This window comes from Cyprinus carpio, chromosome A20 (assembly GCF_018340385.1).
Source record: "Cyprinus carpio isolate SPL01 chromosome A20, ASM1834038v1, whole genome shotgun sequence".
NCBI lineage: Eukaryota > Metazoa > Chordata > Actinopteri > Cypriniformes > Cyprinidae > Cyprinus > Cyprinus carpio.
In genome coordinates, this window is record NC_056591.1 from 12,944,340 (window position 1) to 12,961,723 (window position 17,384).

At 36.3% G+C, this 17,384-nt stretch overlaps 1 protein-coding gene and 1 pseudogene across 1 annotated transcript in view; one reads left to right on the forward strand and one right to left on the reverse strand.

Annotated features, from left to right (window-relative positions):
• Positions 1 to 2,835: 2,835 nt before the first annotated feature.
• Positions 2,836 to 12,419, reverse strand: LOC109112569 (annotated as a pseudogene).
• A 3,561-nt stretch (positions 12,420 to 15,980) lies between these two features.
• Positions 15,981 to 17,384, forward strand: part of LOC109112584 (palladin-like) — a 50,013-nt gene continuing 48,609 nt past the window's right edge. The window contains exon 1 of the mRNA XM_042777670.1: positions 15,981 to 16,199. The gene's annotated coding sequence lies outside the window, so the exon portion shown is untranslated. The remainder of the gene's footprint in view (positions 16,200 to 17,384) is intronic.

Sequence of the window (17,384 nt, forward strand, 5' to 3'; positions counted from 1 at the left end):
ATATATACTGTACATACACATCTGACATGAGAACAGAAAAAAAAATTAAATAGTAAGACTTAACAAAAAATAATGTGTATGAATCTGGAACAGTAGATTTATGTACAGATTTGTGCATTATTTTCACAATGGACTCAATGTGATTGTCCCACTCGGTCCTGAGAGATGGTGGTGCTCAGGAACCTGAATGACTCCATTGCAGCCACAGTGCTGTCCATCTCTAATGTGTTGAGCGTGTTCAACTCCAGGTTGCTGTGACTGCACCAGACAGCCAGCTGCTCAACCTCTTGTCTGTAAGCAGACTCGTCCTGGATGAGGCCGATGACTGTAGTGTACAAACTTCAGGAGTTTGACAGAGGGGTCTTTAGAGGTGCATTCATTTGTGTAGAGGGAGAATAGCAGTGGGGAGAGAACACATCCCTGAGGAGCTCCGGTGCTGATGGTGCAGGTGTTGGATGTGAGTTTTCCTAGACTCACTAGCTGCTGCCTGTCAGTCAGGAAGCTGGAGATCCACTGACAGATGGAGGTAGGCACGGAGAGCTGAGTTAGTTTATTCTGAAGGGTGTCTGGGATGATGGTGTTGAGAGCAGAGCTGAAGTCCACAAACAAGATCCTTGCATAAGTTCCTGGTTTGTTCAGATTTTGGAGTAGTGCAATCCCATATTGACTGCATCATCCACAGACCTGTTTGCTCCGTAAGCAAACTGCAGGGGGTCCAGCAAGGGTCCAGTAATGTCCTTCAAGTATGCCAACATGAGCCTCTCAAATGACTTCATGACCACAGACGTTAAAGCAACAGGTCTGTAGTCATTAAGTCCTGTGATGTTTGGTTTCTTGGGTACAGGGATGATGGTGGAACATTTGAAGAAGTTAACTGTATTTGCACAACAAATATTTATTTGAACCTAGTGAAGAGATGCCTCATCAATTACTACAACAGAATATTTGACCCAAAGCTATATTTTGTCCATGTAACTATATTTAAATGCCAAACAAGTGTACAGTTAGCTGCTGGTGAATTCAATTATATAATTACAGAGTGATTCTCAACCAGGGGCCCTCAACAAACTTCCAAGGGAGCCTCAAGATGACTTAAAAATGATTTAAGATGAGACAAAACAAGAATTTTTGGTAAAACAACAAAAAAATATATACAGTATATTTCTTATTTTAATTCACCCCTCCACAACTGTTTGTTTTCTTTGAGGAACCAGGATTCAGACAGTCTTGGAAAACCTAGATATCTGAAAGAGCCTAATTTTAAAATTGGGATTTCTAGACCTTTCTAGAAAAGTCATGTAAATTAATAAAGTCTGGCACAAATGTCTAGCTCCTAGAGTACCTTAAATGTAATGAATTTATTTAATTAATGAATTGATTTATTTATTTACTGTAACTAGTAGTGTTCTTAGTAAAAATAGGGCTAGAGAGCCTTTGAATATTGTTGTGGGCAATGGGGGGGCCTTAGGGTCAAAAAGAGTGAGATGAGAACCACTGCCCTAGAGCCTTAGTCAGAACATAAAGAAAACCGAGACAGGTTGCATTACAATGTTTTTGCATTAAAATTACTGTATAGAAAATATCTATACAGTATCAAGAGCTAAGGAAAAACCTAAGGAATATGTTTAAAGCCTACTTTTTTTCCACAAAAAATATATTTTGTTTTACTTTAAGTTGAAAACAGTACCTGAACACACCACATAAGGTATAGGCTGAACAACTACATCTTTGCATGTTCAAAGTTTGCATCTAATATTTGCATTGGCTGTTTCTGAGATGCATACTAAAATACTCAAGCGTCTTTAGATTTTTGTCTCATTTTTTTCAATGAGACACTGAATTTTTTTGTGTTTAATGGCATTTTATTTCCAGGTGGGCAAGAAAGACTAAGAGAGGTTATTTTCAATGTTTCCAGACACAAGGGCCATCAACTCCCAGCTAATCCAGGACCTCCAGTATAATAGTTAAAAAAATAATTAACTCATAGAAATATTAACAGTAATAGAGAGCAACAGTGCATACTCACTTTTTCAGCAACCTTGGTTCTGGAAGTATGTTTCTTATAGGGATTTTTAAAAAGTCTTTGTAAAAAAGTTATAAGCCATGAACCAAACCTATCAGCCATGAGGTGAATCACATTAAAACTTTGATTTGAAACTAAAATGTAATTGAATATCAGACTAAAAGTCAAAGCTACAAGACTGTGTACTAATTGGTTTAAATAAGGTTAAGAACTACAATCCCCTGAAGCATTACAAATGACAATCAAATTAAAAACAATAGTATGTCTTCTGTTTTTCACAAAAACCATAAGTATTTAGACAATATAGAGAAACTGAGTCTACAAAATTCACAGTACTTCATGGAAGTGGGTAGGCATTAAAATGCTCTGTTGTTATTTTGCTTGTCACGATTCCGACATTTGGTGGAATCATGGGTACTGTAGTTTTTCACCAGGAATTTTGCTGCGGAGCACAATTATTTGAAAAATAAGTAAAAAAAAAAATGGACTGATGGCTTCAACAGAAGCATATACCATCAAATAACAATCCCTATGGAGGAATAGAATGGGACTGTTGCACTCTGTAAAAGTAGTTTTATTTTACATGGAGGCAGCCATGTTTTGGTCACATGACTAGCTGAATACTACTCACTTTATCTCTGTAAAGCTGTCATTGGAAACTTTCAGTCATAGAATATAAATGAATCAAGGTTGACTGTGAATAGCACATTTCTACAGTGCAGTATCTACCCACCCCAGCTGAAAACCCTAAACCTAGGGGAGACACTGATATATTCATTTAAAGTTTTGATCGATATGACCCAAGATTATTATACAGTAAATCCATTTATTTACAAATAAGAATGTGAAATTTTCAACATATAATCGTTATCACAAAATATTTTTAATACAAAAAGAACAAGACCAGAAATAACAGAGGAGTCCATAGTTCAGTTGTGGAGAACATGTTGGATCTCAGGTCAGAGTTCAAAGCGTGTCTGATCCTGCAGTCTCATCCAAAATGTCTCCTGACCCTTGACCTGCCACCTGAGCAACTTCAGCCCCTCCTGCTCCATCTCCACCTTCCCCAGCATCACTCTGATTTGTCATTGTGTCCTCAAGTTTGTCCTGGTCTGAGCTCATTTCCTGTGACTCATCAGCACGCTCTTCCTCCTCCTCTTCCTCCTCTGCATCCATCTCGAACACACGTACATGTCTCAGATTGGCACTGAGCTGATGAGAGAGATAAGAGATTTATTTACCATTAAAGGGATACTCCATCCCAAAATGAAAATTTTGTCATTAATCACTTAACCCCATGTCGTTCCAAACATGTAAAAGCTCCGTTCATATTCAGAACACAATTTAAGATATTTTGGATGAAAACTGGAAGGCCTGTGACTGTCCCATAGACTGCCAAGTAAGTAACAGTGTCAAGGTCCATAAAAGGTATGAAAGTCGCCGTCAGAATACTCCATTTGCCATCAGATCTGCAATCTGGGTTATATGAAGCAACGGGAACACTTTTTGTAAGCAAAGAAAACAAAAAATAACGACTTTATTCAACAATTACTTTGTCAGCAGTCTCCTGCAAAGAAAACAAAAATAACGAGTGGCACGGATGATACAGAAGAGCATACACAGCATACGGTGATATGGAGAGATTGTTGAATAAAGTCGTTATTTTTGTATTTCTGTTACTTTCATACTTTTTCTTTTATGGACCTTGACACTGTTATTTACTTGGCAGTCTATGGGACAGTCACAGGCCTCCCGGTTTTCATGAAAAATATCTTAAATTGTGTTCCGAAGACGCACGGAGCTTTTACGTGTTTGGAATGACATGGGGGTAAGTGATTAATGACAAAATTTTGAAAAAAAAAAAAGAAGCACATAAATGGCAGCAATATTACATTCATTTTCAATAATTCAACAGGTACTGTAATATTATTATTTTTTTTTTTTTTTTTTTTTTTTTATGTATTTATACATCAATCAATATTTTCCTCAAGTTGTAAAGTCTTACCACGCAGGCCACCTTGCGGATCCCATTAACTGCCACAAACTGAGCTTTGAGGTTGTCCATCTCTCTGCTCTGGTTTCCCCAGGCCAAACCCTGGACTGGGATCCCTTCAGTCTGCTGCTCCAGCCTAACACACACCACAACAAATACAAACACATCAAAAGCGTGTTAATTCAGGACATTCAATAGGGGAGAGCCACAATGCCAAACTAAGCTTAACTGTATCACAATCTAGTATATTGCTGTAACAGCTACTGCAATGTATGTATAATGCTACAATTCTTTAAGAAATAATTCAATAAAAAATGAAAGGTCACTGGTGTAAATAAATAGGTATGCTGTACCTAAGTGTAAGGTCCCAGGTGAACTCTTCATCCCAGCTCAAAACAGAGTTTAGATGAAGCTGAGCAAGGACGCGCATCTTATTCTCGTCATCTTCCCGACTTCGCAATACCACTGTTAATGTCTCGTCGTCATAATAAACGGGCATCAAGGCAACTGTAGGAACTGTCACTAATAAACAATTCGTTTTAATCATTCACACATATATCAAAGATTAAATAATGCCAATATTTTCATAGTATGGGATTTTTTACTCCCACTTATGAACTTACGCAGAAGTTGGTGCAGGTGTTTCATCATCTATACTAGAATTGAGAGGAGCGTTGAGGTTTAGGGCCACCAGACCATTGGGGAACCGACCTGAAACACACATACACAAATTCAGTCCGTTTCAGAAACCTTTTAAGAAGCATTTTTGCTGAATGTTAGTTTAGTTAGAGGTGATGGAAAAAATCTAATAATTATATTTTTCTTTGTAATCAAATACAACTAGGAACAGAATAAAAGAGGTGTGTGTACCTGTTGGGGTCTGTTGCTCTCCTCAGAATATAGATTTTAGAGGGTGAGATCTCTGGCATGCAGAACACTACATAATGCATAGCAGCCTTCTTATCATTCCACCTGCATTAAAACGCACTCTTATCATCAACAACAACATACTGTTATCGCCTAATGGACGGCACTGACGAGCACTATAGCCTCAGAATACACCATTACAAAACAGCATTCTTAGCCTAATTATAAGGATATGACTGGTCCACTTACAGTGAAGGCAGCTCAAACAATCTCGGTGCATTTTCAGAGCTATCAAAAACAAAACACAGAAATCATCAGATTATCAACAGTAAGCCCTGGTTCTTTAACTCAAATCAAATCATCAGTTATTTCCTGATAAATCATTAGTAGTACTAAAACCCCAAAATCCAAAAACAGGTGTACTATTAAATGTTTAGGTTGTGTATGGTAAATCACAGACTGAATCTAGAATATGGATTACCTCTCAGGAACAGTGTACAATCGCAAGCACACAGCTTGTGTTACTGAATGCCCAATCACCTCCTGAAAAACACACACAGACGATGTATGATTAGGAGTCAGATGCATTAGTGCTCAGGGAAAGAATGGTCAGCAGGAAGGGTAAAAACAATCCAGATAATGTAGTTAATGCTTCTGATATATATACATGCTGGAGACCGATAATGTTTGTGTTTGTATGTGAGAAAGCAAGTTAGAGCATCTTTTGAAAAAGAGAATGGGATGGACATCAAAAGAGGACAGGATGAATAAGAAAACACTGTAAATTTTTGAGTGGAGGTAATATTTTCATTTACAATCAAGTTTTTTTTACCGTTCTGGCTGGCAGAAATTCATCAACACTGACTAAACTGAGCTCTACTCAACCCGTAATAAAGAGCTGAAAACAGAACACGGCTTAAGTTGTTAGCCATAAATTATAAGGTTTCAAAGCAGAACATGTACAACTGTTGTCCTGGAGTATTAAAGTTGTGTCTAACCCTGTCAGTGTGATTCCATTCACAGAGCTAGAGAGATAGTATTGAAGTTTGTGTGTGTGCTTGTGTGTTTAGAGACTCACGGCTGGTTTCTGTAAGCACAGATCAATGGACCCCTCCATCATTCTCTTGACAAAGTGCAGAGACTTCTGTGGGTACGTGGGGAAGAGCAGCGGACTGTCTGCAAACAAATCAAACATACAAGTCATTCATTTCTCATATTCAATTTTATATTTTTTCGCAAAACAATAAGATGTCTTGTGGTTTAATAATGGACATATAATTTTACCTTTTAGTTGAGTGCTCTGCTTTACAAATGTCACCCACTGGTTGCCCTCCATGTTGGGTGGAGATATCAAGTCTTCATCTTCATCCTTCAAGTACTGCAAAAAACAACGACAGAACAAGTATGTAATGAAATGAGGAAAAGAATTCCCACTAGAATATGTATAAAGGTCCTCACCTGTCCGACACGCTCAACGTTGAAATACTTCCCTTTCCGATCAAACAGCTCCTCATTCTGAAATGGGTATGGAAATGATATGTTTCACCAAATGTTTGTTTAATGTTAAAATAATGTGCTTTTCTTTCACTCACAGCACTGAAATGTTCGGACAGGAAGTCAGCCACAAAAGCCAGATCCTTCTGAGTCATCTGAAACAGAAATATTTTTGTATAAATTCTTAGAAAAGTTACTTTTTATATTTATTATCTATATTTATGATTTATACATTATGTTTAGATTATTTGCTTGACTACATTTCCCACCACCAGCACTTTTCAGCCACACTCTTTTATTCTCTTTATGTCTATTGAATTCTGATTCTGATATCACACCTTGTTAAGTTCAGGAGGAACGTGATCTTCTGACATACGAAGCATTGCTGTGAAAAGCAAAAACTGTTACAACACAATACAAAAACAATATTCATCTTTCTCAAAACCTAATGAGCAGCATTTTAGGCACACTCCTGATATGCAAGCTGATACAAGCTGATAACAGCCACAACATTCCATAACGCATTGCAACAAGCACAACTAGCCTTTGACTTTCTTAAAGTTTTGGCTTTTTTTAAAAGCTAAAGCTCTCAAAAAAACTGCAGCTTACCAACATACAGCCATCTGAAAAAGGCTTTGAAGTTCTTCATACTTTTATCAATAACTCTGGAATCAAGACAATCAGTTGAGAGTTTAATAATGACATATAGAGAACAGACATCCAAGATAAAGTGGGTAGAATAAGATTAAACTCACTGTAAAAGTTCACTGGCCTTCAGGGTAAAAGAGCCCACAGCTACAATGGCATCTAAACCATGAACAAAAGAGAATGCATAAACACTTCATTCTACTTGCTAAAACTGTTTTAAGTTACAGAAAAGTATCCAAAGTTCTGCAATTCCACAATTCAGAACTAAATGCCTCAGATGAATCTGAGCTCAGCTCAACTAAAACTAATACTTGTATCCAAAGTTCTCTTCTACAAATAAAACATTTTTCAAAAACATTAGATAATTTTTTTTTAAGGAAAATTAGAAATGTTGCCTTGGCAACTATTTTTTTTTTTAATTTAAGTTTAAATTAAAACTATAAATAAAACAAAAACTGAAAAATAAATTAAAGTTATATAGAAATAGAAAATGAACAAAAAACTAATAAAAATGACAAAAGTATATAACAAAACTACTAAAACTTAAACTAAACTTAAAATAAAAACTGTAAAAAAAAAAAAAAAATAATTAATTAAAAGCTGATTCAAAAGATTAATAAATACTATAACAGTATATAAATAATACTAAAATATAACACTGGTTTACAAATAGCCAGTCTTATACCCTCAATGGCTGCAGGATCCAGGCCGAGAGGTTGAAACTTCTGCTTCCAGAGTGCCATTCCCTTGACCTCGCTCAGATGATACAGCAGTGCCTCAGAGCCACTGTGTGCACAGCAAACACTCAGTGCACATGCCGATCTGCAACAATCTGGTGCTTGTTAAGACTAGTGAATGATACACACCTCTGCAAGTGACTGATAACAAGTTTCTGGATGCTGGAATAGGAAGAATCAATGGACTGACCCAACATCTTCAAGCCCTGAGCGGATAAACAAACAAATAATGAACGCAGTTGGTAATAGTTGCATGATCACTTACAGTGGGTTAACTAAATGCAGTCAGCCTAATCCAGCTAGATTTACCTTGACTGTGAGTTGATTCATAAGAAGGGCCTGAAGTTCAGGGCTGAAAGAGAAGTTTTTGACTCAGAAATCAGAATATATAAATGAACATTACATAACATTATCAGGTAAGCTAAACAGTTTCCAACCCAGGCTGTGATCTACAAAACCAACAGACACCTCCAAAGCTATTTTCCTGTTTATCCAGATCTTAAACATTCCCACACATACATACACTTTGCACGCCTGTATACTTTTTATTTCTATTACATTCTATGTATATTCTGTAATTCTGACTAGCTATAAATTTAAGAACATATGGTGCCCCCTGCTGGCCATTTAAGGTAAACACAAGCATAAGTAGATTTAATCTTGAAAAAATATGAATTATATTTTTTATGAAAATTTTTTTCTTAATGTTAAAATATGAAATACATTTATATTAAATATTATGTTTTTTTCATGTCATTTTACATACACACACATATACATACACACACACATATATATATACACACACACACACACACACACACACACACATATACATTTTATATATATATTTTGGGTTATTTATAGTCAAATATTATAAGTTAATGTGATTTTACAAACATTACTCATGTGAAATAAATAATTTTGCAAACAGAAACTTTAAGATGTGAGAATAACATTATAGTCAAATATTATAAGTTAATGTAAAATTGCCACTATAATATGTGCTCTTCAAAAACTATCATTTATGTATTGTGCACCTGGCATGGCCCCATAACAGTAGCTCCAGAAACTCATCTTGAACCTGAGTGCTCGTATTCTTTTCCTGTAAAACAACATTATCATTCATTGAGAGCAACCATCAGCTGTCTCTTAGAACTCTAATAAATGACAAACAGAGCCACTTATGATGGCATCAATGGATCACAGTCCATTACTGCACTTGTGTTTAAAGACTAATGAATGCCATCCTGTTTGATGTCTTTTATAGGCTTGTTTGTGATTGCCTCGCATGTGATGAACTCTAACCTGGACAAACTTAGTGAGGCGAAGGTCCATCTGCATAAGAATTTCCTCCCATGCTTCACACATACAGGTAAGAGAGAGACGCAGATACTAAAAAAACAAAGAAAGAGAATGAAAGATACTCTCTGTGCATAAAAAAAGGATGCAGCTTTTATGAGACACCCGTGAAGACTCTCACCTGTAGCAGCGTGGAAATGTGTGTAAACTTGCGTGCCATCTTGGTCAACTCAGGCAAACATGAAGACAGCAGTCCAGTGTCCAGCTGCAACACAGTCACTGTCAACCACTGATATCAACCTCATACATTCCATTCAATGCAGACGTCACATGTAACCTGGCAGTATAAGCTTATGTGTGACTCAACCTGTTTGCACTTTGTTTACTTGCACATCAACCTTCAATAAATAACAGTTACATAAACTTATAGTACTTTTATTATTTGATTATAATTAAATTTGTTCAACTGGTGTTGTTTCAGCACTTTGTGGACTGAAACGTTACATTAGACAGACTCACAAAAGAGAAAGTAACTGAAATACCATCTTGATGTTATTTTGGGGCATAAAGTTCAAAATATGACCAGACATCATAATGGCAAAAAACCCCTCCAAAAACGTAGTGATATTTATTAATTCATGAAATCTAATGTAGTCACAGTCACATGTAAAGGTGTAAGAAAAATTTTATATATTATAACTTTGTCTTCATAGTTACACTACAAGAACTTTAGTGTCATTACATTTAAACTGTTCTTAAAAATAGTGTAAATGTTTTTCGGAACCATATGAAACCAACATGAATACAGAGATTACTTTTTTAACAATCTGGCACGTTTTAAACCCTTTTTTGTTAGTGCTGACAATATCAATGTTTCTTAGTGTTTTCAGACTTTACCTGTATGTAATGTATCTCAGGGTTGTCTTCTGCAGATCTAATCTCTGTAATAACAGAGAGGGGACTTGAGGTCACTAGAGAGCCCAAAGACTACGGCAAGTCCCTGAGATCTGAGAGGAACATGAGTAAATAATATATTACTAACTTTCTGCTTTTACTTTCTATTTTAAAACTTTAATTTACGTAATTTTTATAAATGAAAATGTTATATCTTACTCCACTCAGCGTAGCAATCTTATACAGTCCATATGCATACAGCTCCACAAATCCAGATGGTCCCACCACCAGGATATTGAGCCTGCAAATAAACATCACACATCATCAGTCACAACACAACATCAGAAAAATCTCAAGCTTAACCAAGCAGATCAGTGCATACAACACTGACCTCACTTCCCCCAAAAGGTTTGTGACTTCATCTGATTTCTCTTCACTGCAAAAGAAAAAAATCATAATACAATGGAATTAAGCAGAGCGGACACAAAGTCAAACTGACACATGCCACATGCAGATGACCAATCATAAAGAGTATGACAAAGAAAAAGACAATTAGCATATTAAGCACATAAAATGTCCTCTTACCTAAATATCTTTGATGTGGTGCTGTAGCTGAACACAAACACAGCACAAAGGAAAATGGAAAATTAATAAAAACAATTACAAACTATAAAAACTAAAGAGTGACCAGTATTCTCATTCAGCCATCTGGAAGACAATCAAAAGCTCAGAATCTCACCTCTTAGGTAAAGTGGGTAACTTTGGAAGAAAACGACTGGACTCGTCTTCAGACTCGCTGAATGAGGCCAATGTGCTAGAGAAGAAAAAATAAACCAGATTAATGAAACCAAGTAATCAATAGAGAAAGAAAATAGATCCTCTCTATGTAAAAACTCACACCTGCTGTCATCTTGCACCTCCATCCAGTGCATGCAGGATGCTGGGTATTCAACAGGGAACAGGTGGAGGATTTCTGCTTTCTCTGCATCACACAGCACCACTTGCTTTGTGTCTCCCACACTGAATGCCAGGACTGCAGACAGCAATCATATAACGTGACAATGGTAGCTTGGTAGATACCTCAGTATATGGCTGAAATTTCAAGTTTTGGTTGTGAAATCTGCAATGAATCAGCACCAGCACTTTTTTGACGATGAAATTTGTTCTACATAAGATAATATTGGTGTATTGATTAGAAGCACAAGAAAATATAAAGTTGTATGTACATTTTAGAAAAGAAAAATAATAATAAAACTAATCTATAATACTAAATGGCAGTTTAAAAAAATTTATATTTTGGACGCATCTGATTAATTTGGAGCTGGGCATGTTATAAATCAGAAATTAAATAAAAAGTGGCCATAACATGAATAAATTACATGAATGCTGTATTTATGAGTGAATGAATAAAAGTAAAGTACACTTCCATAAGACTGAAGTGATATGTCTCAATGTTATTTTAGTATTAAAATATATTATAGTTTTTATTAATATTCTTAAAATTAGTTTACAAATATTTATTTCAGTTTTAACTTTATTAGAATGTTGTCATATATATATTATTTTAGTTAACAATGTTAGCAGTTACAATTTTTATGGTTTAGTTAACAATAATAACCCTGATATGTCCAATTATAATGATGCAAATAAGGCAGTGAAATATTATTTGAGTTTACCTTTCCCATCAGGTCTCCAGGCCAGTGAAGTTATCTCTTTTCCGGTGTTCTCATTGGGCAGTAAACTCCACACCCGCTGAAAGTTGGCAAGCCGATGCAGGAGAAGCTGTAATGATAGAATAGTCTAATGAACCTCCATTACAATCCTGTACTGTAGGTAAGGATCTATTGAGAGTCTGGTTTAACAGATGGCAGGTGTGTGTACAGCAATAAAACACCCAACCTCTCCTGAAGTGTTCGCCAGGGCGATCAGATCTCTGTTAGGAGACCAGGCCATGTACAGAATGGGGTTGGGAAGCTGTTTCTCCCCGACCTGGCGAAAAACAGGCATTGTTGAACCCTGCAGAAGGAAAGATGTCTATTAGTACAGACACCATCAGTACTGGTCACATGTAACATAGTCTTACAGAGCATTTATCAGTTTAGGATCACAGACTGCTGAGTGACAGCAGTTTTGATGAACGCAGATTAATCTATAGTAAACTGAAACTTTTCATACACTACAATCGTTTATGACAAAAAATAGTTAGCTATAGCAACTGCTGCTCCTTCAATGCTGCACAACATTAGCTCGTTCTGAAGACTTCACGCACTTACTAGATAAACGACGACAAACAATAAACTCCGCGATTAAGCTCGTCTTCTATATTTCATACGTATAAGAAACTGATTCAAAACATTAATATATTCTTATCAGTAATGTAAATACAATCATGTTCACAAAAATAGCAGAGCGACCAATGATACGTGATTCTAACCGCCACTGAAATGATGACTACGGAAAAACGAATAGGTCAAAATACATTTTAAAAACGCGAAACGACTTTTCTATGAGATGGCAAGGAAGCCTGGCAGCTAGCTTACGTGTTCGGTTTGGTTTAACAGCAAAATAAATATAAAAAAAAAATTAATATAAAGAACGAACATGTAAATAAAAACATCATCATTTTTAAAAGCACCTCGATTTTTAATAATAATTATTATTAATGTAAATGATTCAGATTATGTGCGTCTTCAAATGTGAAATGTTATCTGGCCAGTGGTCTTTTATAAACCGTCTTTATAACTTCTCAAAACACTTTTCACCAGCTAGTTAGCTGATCTAATAATAATCCCCAACACTGGATAAAGCCTAAATGCATCACAGGACATTTCGGCCATTTTTCTGTCATTAACATTTCCTCAATTTCAGCACATATCAAATCATGAATGACAAATAATTTACTATACAAATGATATGTGCGATGGAAATGACCAACACGAAGGTATATAGCCTAATGGTCAAGGACTATAATAGACAGGTCATTTGTGTTGCTAAGCCTAATTTCAGAGCTATATTTTCACACTTGCGTATGTGCGTAATTTGACAAAATTACAGACTGGGAATGACTGGTTACAAGTAATCTTTTTTTCTTTTCTACCCACATCACATATTTATAATTAATGATAGATTTATCAGGCAAAATTATTGGTGGAAATTTACTTAATACATCTGTGTTTTGTTGACAATGCTGAAACTGGGCAGGAGTTCTCCAGTTCCAGTTCTGAGAATGGACAAACTTATTTTCTTAGTTTTAAGTGCAGATACATGTTCACAGACTCATCAGTGTCTTAAGCTGTATGAGTTTATTTCAAACAAACCAGTGAGCATTTTCTTAATTTGGCTGAGTTTAATAATTTTACAACAACTGTTTGGTTGATTGGTTGGTTTGTTTGTTGATTTTATGAATCTGACTGGAAATGTAGTCTTGTTAGCAAAGTTGTTGTTGATGCGGCAATTGTCTTTAAAGAATAAATAATCACTGGTTTACCAGGATAGTGACATCACGTATAATAGCTATAGTTTTGTTTGGATACACTTACTAGCATCTAGTATTAAACTATATAGAAGAACTTAAGGGATGTCTTCTTTGTTCTGAAATAGTCTCTCGGGCCGGCAACACCACGACTGAGGTGCCCTTGAGCAAGGCACCGAACCCCCAACTGCTCCCCGGGCGCCGCAGCATAAATGGCTGCCCACTGCTCCGGGTGTGTGTTCATGGTGTGTGTGTTTACTGCTGTGTGTGTGCACTTTGGATGGGTTAAAATGGAGAGAGCACAAATTCTGAGTGTGGGTCACCATACTTGGCTGTTTGTCATGTCACTTTATTTTACATGTCACTAAGACCCTTCTTGTTTAAGTGGGTAGTTCTTGGCCTAAGTAAGCTACAGTATGGACCAGACCTTTGGTTGTCTAGTCTAAAGTCTGGATACACAAAGCTTTACTCAAAATACAGTTAGTATGCAAATTAGACAATGTTTCCAAGCTTTTTAACATATTCTTAATTTAACATACATACATACATAAAAAATAAACAAACAAACTTTTAATTAAAAAATAAAAATAAAATTACTGTCCCTGGTTCAGAATATTTTCTTAATTGTACATTTGTGAGAGGTGTGAGTGAGTTTTATTTTATTTATTTTCTTATGTTTTTCAATAGGCTTTTTTTAAGGATTTCATACTGAGATGTTCAGTAACACATTTGAAAGCATGGGGTATTCTGCCAATCAGAGACAACACAGGAAGAGATTTTTTCTAGAATAACATTTCACTCACTGGTGTGTCTGACTAAGATTGTAAAGTAATGCTCTGAATCAGTCAGTGGTCTGCATGTTTGTGCTGTGACAGTGTTTTGAGTGATAGATCTTCTTGTTCCTGTCATTGAAGCTCAACTGTAATCAGTGCTTTGATTGTTGAGAGAAACAGGAATAGCTCTGTGCTCTCTGTGTTTATGAGTGAACGTGATAAGTGCCCTGAAATAGACTCCTACTGCACCACTCACGACCACATCTACCGTCCGTCTCGCAGTGGAGTGCCTCTTGTTTTTCCATGATAAGAAAACAATCAACCCCAAATTAAAATTGTGTTATTTACTCATTGTTATGCCATTCCAAATTATTCTATCTATCTATCTATCTGTCTGTCTGTCTGTCTGTCTGTCTGTCTGTCTATCTATCTATCTATCTATCTATCTATGAAGTGGTTGATTGACTGACTAATCAGGCTCATGCAGTTCTTGAGAACTCAGTGACTCAATATAACAGTTAACAGCTCCAGAAATAATACCGGTGAATAACAACTTAAATTTCCATCTTAGTCATCTAGACAGGGTGTCACAAATCCAAAGAATATGAAGCTGCTTATCTTGCTATATCATCAAGTATAGACAGTAAGAAGTGTTAATAGTCTACCACTGTAGCTTTTGAGCTTGTAAACTTTGTGGCAGGACGTTATAGTTTGTTGTGTCCTCATTCCTATATAAAGCACTCTGTTAATAGCAGGGTGTCTTAATGGGATAACAGTGTATGTAGGGAGTGAGCAATTGATATGAGGTTAAATTAAGAATCTTTGGTGACTGACACACATTGGTTCTGAAAGTGTCATGTCTGCGTCCGTAATGGATTCGTAACGGTGAATATTACTATGAAATAATTTACTAGGTGATATGAATCTACTTTTGGGTTCTAACATAAAGTCAAGAGTCAAAACTGGTACTGAATTGAGACTCTGCACATTCATTATGAATATTAAAGGTGCTGTATGTAGGATTGACACAGAGTGGTTGAACTAGCTATTGCAATCCAAATTCAAAATATTGGAGAGGGTTTTTTTCACCCGGCCCCTCCTCCTAACCCTAACGCACAGGCAGGTTGCCAGAATGTCGATGAAGATTGGGATGAATGAAATGAAATACACTGTGTTTTTCTCCAACTGGCAACCCGGGGTCCCGAAATACAATTGGGTAAACAGGCAGTGGGCGGGTTTCACAAACCAAAACAATGCCCTACATTCCGGCCCTGAACGCACATTTTCAAAGCAGAATAACTGACTGTAACACTGTTTTTCAGATGAACAAATATGTTAACTTAGCATGATTCTCTTAATATCTGCAAACATATTATGGTTTTTATGCTTTAGTAGAGTCAAAATCTTACATACAGCACCTTTAAGTTTCATAAAATAAAGATATAACGAGAAGTTAAATAAATTGTGACGCAAATAAATAAAAAGTCAATTGTTTATTTGCTTACCTGTACTGTAAGTGCTTATTAGGTGCCCTGTAGATTTGTATTGTCAGAAAGTGCTTTGGTGGCTTGTTTTGAACCAAACAGTCAAGTGGGTGTCTGCAAAATGCATTTACATGCCTTTGTGGATATGAAAAAGTCTTTGATGTGGTGTGGGCGCATGGATGCTACACACCCCAGAGCTCTCTCTCTCTCACTCACCGTGTCTATCTCTCTCTCTCTCTCTCGCTGTGTAACCTGAGCTAGGGGCCAAATTTAGTGGTGCTCAGTAAGCGGTCAGGGCCTGAGACAGATGGGACAGCAGGCTACTCTGTGGCCACTTAAACCGGCTCACCTCAGAGCACTCGGCAAAACAAGACAAAAGAAACATAGGACAGAGAAAAGACCCACAACTCCCTGAAGAAAGAATCACATCTTTTCTATTTTTCTGGCATAGAGAAGTTCAGAAAAACTGGAACCTTCTGACGGGGACGGACATTTGCAAAAATTGACTTAAGGTAAATGGCTATTTTCGTTTAAATATATATATATATATATATATATATATATATATATATATATATATATATATATATATATATAATGTCATGGTCTTTTGGCTTTTGTCTGTACGTAGAAGATTACATGTGAATGAATAGTCAATGAATAGTCATCGGAGATATATGGTTTCAGCTTTACATTTACTTCACTACTTCATTCAGTTTCATCCACCATCACATTAATACTTCTACACTTTTACAAATGATTCTGATTAAGTGCATTCAACTATTTGTGTCAGAGATGGAAAATCAAGCATGTCAGTCTGTCAGTCTTGGCTTTCACAATTGTTTGGCATATCATGTTCATATTCCGCTATCTATAATTCATCAATTCAAAATAAAGATGCCATAATTTCCACATGAATAATGTAGAAAGCAGCGTGTGTGTGCACTTATGTGTAAAAAAAAAAAAAAAAAAAAGGACTCTTGGTGGGGAGGTGGTTGCTGCTGTGAAATGCAGCCCTTGAGGATTAAAAATAACAACAGCTGGTCTTCAGGACGCCATGATGGGGAGAAACTCACACTGTCACGTCCCTTCAAATGCACACATGCCCGCACACCTTTACATACAACACCTGGTCACTTTACATAAACATTGTGTAAACAAAGTCAGCTATAACAAAACCTGGAGACATTATTATAATACAGCACTACAGGACATCAATTAATAGGCCATAAATAATAAATATACATGTGTAAACAAACATTTGCAGTGGAAATGTAGTCATAAAGTTAGCAGGGTCACATTAATGTGTCTCAGACATGTGAATGGAGCGTTCACACACACCAGCCAATTCCCAGTTCTGCACGCTGAGGGTGCTTTTTCAGAGACCTGATCTGCTGGTTGAAGGGCTTCGGTATGCTGTAGACAATGTCTCATATTAATGTTACACCAGTGTGCAGTATGTCAGACCAAACACTTTCCCTGAATTATGGTTACACAGGTTATTGAGAATACCATCATTCACTGTTGGATTTAAATGTTTTTTGCAAAAGTCATAAAGCAACCTTAAAACCCTTCCTGAAACCTACACAACCTACCATCATACACAAAATACTGCTATATATTTATATACAATGTTTGTTATGTGTTTACATAAAAAATATCTACTTGTAAATAAGTAAGGTCATTATTTTTATTCA